Below are 6,290 nucleotides of genomic sequence, written 5' to 3'. Positions count from 1 at the left end.
AACATGACCCTCCCCCTTCAGCCCAAGGGGAAAGGTCTCTAAGTTACCAAACTTACCCATTGTTTACGCATAACATTTGTTATTGGAAGGTATGAATATATTTTCGGGTAGAGGGAGATGAATTTTTTTATATGTGGGTGTTTTCCATGAGGATAGAAGTTTCCAAGGGGTAGTTGTAAGAGGAAACTGTTCACTGGGGGAATTTTCAAAAAACAATGTTATATCGTGCTTTCTCTTTTCCGTCTCAGTGTGGAGTTGTTAAAGGTAATTGTCCAGGGTAGATTTTCACAGTGGTTGAATATTCTAGGGGATATTTCTGTGGGGAGAGTATTTATTCGAGGAGGTGGGACCAGATTTCCTGGAATTATTAAAAAACGATCAGAAATTAAAATAGAAAAACAAGCTTTTTCAACTGAAAGTAAGGAGCAACATTAAGACACAAAATTAACAGAAATTATTGCGTATAGGAAAGGGGTTGCCTTCTCTTCTACACCTTGATGTTTACGCTCTAGTTTGAATTTCCTCCCCATACCTTAAGAACGACTCATGAAACACAATGGTCATTTAATTGGAACAATAAGAAGTTTATTTTTTAAGTACTAAAAAACTTCAGCGTAGAGAGCGAGATGTCGAGGAGGAAGCTATTCCCTTCATATGCGTATTACTTTCTTTTCGTTTTCAGTTTTAATGTTGCTCCTTACTTTCATTCAAAAAAACTTTTTTTAAAATTTAATTACTATTTAAGTATAATTGTGTAAGTATTTAGAATGACGATAAAAAGCCGATCCTTTTGATATGAATCAAAATTCTGGTTTTTGAAATTTTCATTACTAATAGGCCGTGATGGCCATTACTTACAGTTCGTTACCACGAACTGGAAGTAAGATTGCACGAAAAGTAAATATAATTTACGTGCAACAATCCTTCAATTTCTTTTTCCATGAATCAACGTGACAACACCCGTGCAAATTATTTCAACTTATAATGAGGAGACGAATTGATTAACGTAGTTTTGGAAAAGTATTTGCATTCCTTGGAATAGTTTCCATACTTTTACTGTCACCTTTAAAAATCTCAAGCGCTCAACACAAGTTTCATCAACCTTAGATCTTGTAAGGAAGAACTAGATTTTTAGTTCATTTAATTTTTTGGTGCAATATTTTGTCTGAATATGTGTTTTTATGCATTGTGTTTAAATGTTTTAGCAAACTTTTCGCTTACTTTACGTTTTTTAATAATATTGATACAAAGGGAAAACTCCTACACACCATAGACATAGAATTCATTTTCTGAGGAGGGGGAGGGCTCAATCTGAAGTCCATAGAGACCTGTTTTACTTTCCAGACATTTCAAAGCAGAACCCAAAGTTTCAAGGGGAGGCTGATCCTCGGCTGAGCTAGGCTCGAGAGGGAATGAACCCTTTCCCAAGTTTACCCTGTGATTGCTTCACAGTTCTCTTCGGCTATCCCTATGGGAAATTTTCCCTTCCCATATTCTTCGGCTATTGTGTCCTAAGCCTATTCTACTACAAAGAAGGTTAACTAAAACAATAGCAGATCTTGACCTAAGAAATGATATGCCGTAAATATTGACGGTTGGTTTTGCCCGATGATTTGGGCTTCGTTTTCAAGAAGATGGCAAAATGAATCGTTTTAAAATTGGCTAATAAATCCTTTGAAATTTCCAACTGACATAGTATTTTAATTAAATTGAATGGTAATTAAATAAACTCAGTTATTTTTGAAAAATAGCTATCACATTATCATGGATCTGGCAAGATTTGTTACATTTTCTAACAAAGGAGAAAATTATATCGTATGCAATATTAAATAAAATTGCATCATCAATTTCTCGCATATCTGAGAACTCTATTGCACAGCTTTTAAGCACCTACCTGCAAAAGTCTACAGTTTTGCTTTTTTTCTAAGTAGAAAGAATATAGCGTGTTTATTGGTTATTTTCTATTTTTTTTTCCTCAGAGATGGTCACGCTGAACAATTGCCCTAGAAAATCACAAAAAGGCTTATTCGAAAAATATAAAATTTTACTATTCATTTTAAGTAGCAGAAAAAGCAAGGAAAAAACAGCAAGGATACAGTTTTTCTCCATTTTCTAACGCAAAAACGAGTGGCACAACACTTAAAGTTCTGGGATAGCCGGTGGATTGAAAGTTGCTGAAAAACTATGTATTAAGCCTCCCAGCTTCAGAAACGGTAATGCCATGTTGTGGCGCGTTCGCTCATAAGAGTCACGTAGCCCGTACAAAGTTACAGGCTAATACAGACACTTATTTTAAAGTTTCAGTTATTTAGTGATGTATGTTTTCATGTTAGCTGTTGAGGAGGGGTGCTGAGTCAATATTTAGGTAGGAGCGCAATACTGATTTCGTGAAAAGTGAATTTTTTACCAAAATTTTCTAACTTTCAACAGACCCTTAGATGAATTTTGTAAGAGGGTCTGAGGGGGGAGGGGTAAAATTTAATCTCTAATCTAGAATCCTTACTATTAAGAGTAGTAGTGGGAGCATAATTATTTTAACTGTGGTCCGCACCCTTCGGATCCCGATCCAGACACTGTTTTTTTAATTTTTTCAAGATGCATGTGTTTGTTACGTTTTAAGGAATGTTTTTCTTTAAGATTTCTTTGGTTGTTATACAATATCGGACTGTTAACTTATGTTAAGGATGATGCATACTCGTGTGACTTGTTAGACGTCAGGACACACCAGTCAAGTGGGGAATCTCTGGTTTTAATTCAGGACGGAACACACGTGGGTCCTGCGTAAGGACGGCACACTCGCGAGTGCTACGTAATGGTTGTGAAATGGGATGTTACGTATTGACTATGCACACGTGGGATGCTACAGAATATTTTAAGAGATTTTTTCTTCTGGATTTCATTTTTCTTCCAAGGTGTTTTTTTCATTAAGGCGTTTTGTTTTGTTCGAGATTTTATTTTCCTTTGGATTTTGTTCTTTGTCGAGACAATTTCTTTTAGATTCTTTCCTCGGGAAACATTTATATTCCAAAGATTTTTGTCCGCCTTAGGATTCAAAGAAATTTCCCCAAAATGGAACTGTGCACTAGACAGTTGGACCGAAAAAGTCTTCCTAATATTATGATTCAAAGAATAATTTCTAGTGGAAATTTTTCGTAAAATCAATGGATTGCATGTTGCCTAACCATTGCTTCCAAGCCGCTTAACTATCCAGCAAATCTATTGTTTTTTTGTCTATTGGACACAGCTGCAGCTGCATGTTATATTCGACTAATTTTCTAACGTGACCTAGATAAGTTAAGTTTAGTATTTAGTCAGTGAGATGTTGCGTGGCATCGGTCTTAGATATTTCGAAGAAAAAAAACTCGAAGAAAAGAAAAAACGCCTTGAAAGAAAAATTATATCTGAAAAAATGCCTTGAAGTAGTATATAACATCTCACGTGTGCACCAGCATTGCATAACATCCTACTTGTGCACCATCATTACGTAACATTCACGTGTTTGCCTCCAATATGCAACACTAACGTCTTTGCCGTCATTGCGTAGCACCCACATGTGTGCCGTCCTCAGTTACGACCGGGACTCCCCACTTGACTGGCGGGCCCTTACCTCTAATGTGTTACACGAGATTGCGTAATCCTTAACATAAGTGAACAGTCCCCTATTACGTAACAACCAAAGAAATCTTGAAAAATACATTCCCTATAAGGTAACAACCAAAGAAATTTTGAAACCAACATACAACAGGTAATCATATAAATGAACAACTAAATCTTAAAACGAGTAAAACTTGAACCGAATATGCTTTTCAAGCTTAAAATGAACAAAAACCTATAAAAAAGTGCTTAAACTAGTGCCCCTTCCTAACCGTAAAAGTATAAGACATATTGCGTCATTTCGATTTGTTTATTTATTTGCAATTACCATAGCTAGTAAATTATTTTCATACAATTATTGTTGTCACAATATCATTCTTTAGAGTGTCTATCACAATTGGGGGAAGTTTTTTCAATGTATTTTCCTTTTTGATGCCAGAATTTATAAGCGTTGAATGTGCTAAATTTATTTAATTTTGTGAAAACAAACATCTGTTTTGGGTAATGGAATTTAAAACCAATTGGAGTCCTCTTTGAAAAACATTTAACTTAATTACGCTCTGTTCACTTGAATCTTGTCTTAGTGCTTATCGTTTCTTTATTGTTGGAGTAGTGATAATACCGAAAACATATATGTGGTATTATAATCACAACGCTCCAGTATTAACTAACGGTTGCTCTTGACAGTTTCAGAAAATTACAGCTTACTCTGCTAATTATAAACAAAAACTTGGAGAAATGAGAGTTAGCTTGACTGAGTTGAGTTTTACAAAGTATTCAGTTGATGTGATAATCGAAGCTATTATGACATTGACATAGGTTTAGTATTTGCATTTTGTTGAAAGTCTTATATTTGAAATCTTGTGGTGTCGTTTGTTTGTTTGTTTTTTTTTTTTTTTAATTCACTGCTGTAGTTTTATTACCACCGCTGCAGATATAATACTTGTGTCAAGTGTAAAGCTTGAAGTCCTAAGTGCAGATTTTATATATCTTGTGATTTCTTCAGAGAAAACAATTAATTAGAAAATGAAAAAAAATGTTTAGGGATGACATTCTGCCATTCACCTTGAGTAATTTCACTGCATTTTAATTTTGAATTTCTGTACCTATTTCATTAAAAAATAGTTTTTTTTTATTAAGGCTTCAATTTATATTAACTTCTATAAGGTTTGATTATAAAATGTGATAGTTAGTTTTCGTTGTTGAAAGAAATATAGATTGTTTTTGTCAAGTGCAATTCTTAGCTATCCTTGCCGAATGGTTAGCTTGCTGGACTTGATTTGGTTTGTAACAGGGTAAGTGGCTTGATTTTATAAATTTAACCAGAGTCGACCCAACTCTAAATGGGTACCTCGAGAAGTCTGGGGAAGCTGAACAGGAAGGATGTGATTAAGAGATAACTTGATCCAAGTCCCCATTTTTACTTCCTGGATGAAAGGCTTTGGAACAAAGATCAGCACCACTTATAGAAACAGTAAAGTTCAATGCTGTGCTCTTTAAGTTTAACTTTAGTTTTTGTTGCGATGCCATTGAAGGAAAAATAACGTAAAGTGGAAATGAAATTGTTTTTTCATTACTAAAATGAAGGAAGTGGCCTCAGGGAATTGCAAAAAAGATATAGGGCGGTCAAAGACATAAAATACAGATTGGAAAATCAGGAAATCTAGACATGGAGTAAGATATATGCATTGGATTCCCTTGATGTATCTTTTCAGATATATCTTTTCTTAATGTATTTTGCACGAAATAGGGTGTGAGCAAATTTATTTTAGTCTAAGCTTTAAAGTTTAATTAAAAAATTTGAATTCCCTGTTTTGTCAGATTAATTCAATTTTCAGGCAGTTTAAGTTCTCAATGCCGATCATTTGGATTAAAAGAATGTTGGTAGAAAATAAGATTAATCTCTCGTCCTTATTTTGTCCAAATTCGGTTACGGTAATGAAGCTGAAAAAAAAATATGGACCCCAAGAACTCTTTCTTAGAAGTAATTCCAAGAAGAATTGATATGAATTGGGTTTTCGAAGCTTATAAAAAACAAGCAAAAAATTCTAAAATAAAACAAACACCGATCCATTGACAGTGTGCCACTACCAAGCATGGTTGCGTCCGCCGCTGCCAAATTCATTACGACTCAGCCTCAGGGACTTCTTCCATCATGTCTTGAGCTATCTTGCTTTTGCATAGAGTTAAAAAGCTTGCTTTCTTACCAAGTAATTCCATATTTTGAAATCGGCTTTTTGATTAAGTAGTAGTAGTAGTAGTTTACTAGACAGGTTTAATAGCAAGAAGAATCCTTGCTCTGAGATTCTGAAATTTCAGCTTAAAAAATGGATTGTGGAGAGCTTTCGGGCAGCTCTAATCATGCTCTTTTAAGTCCTTCCAATGATCTTGGCCCCTTATATTTTTCAGAGGGAATTATTTCTGCACAAAAATATTTCTAAGAACATATGTTTATTTTTGGAACACTTTTCCCAATGGCTGTTTGGGTAACAATACTGTGATAAGTAAACCTTCACAGCTTTCAGTTATTTTTGGTGAAATAAATATTTCAAAATGTTAGTGTGACATTTGTGGGGGTTTTTAAGGTTGCCTGGCACAAATAGTACGAGAGGAAAAGTTTTTTAAGTCTTTACATTCATTCATTCTAAATGAAATGGCCCGAAAAAGGCCATTTTTTGACCAGAATCCTCCTAATG

Source organism: Artemia franciscana, chromosome 3 (assembly GCF_032884065.1).
Source record: "Artemia franciscana chromosome 3, ASM3288406v1, whole genome shotgun sequence".
NCBI classification, from domain to species: Eukaryota; Metazoa; Arthropoda; class Branchiopoda; order Anostraca; family Artemiidae; genus Artemia; species Artemia franciscana.
This window is presented reverse-complemented; position numbering follows the sequence as displayed.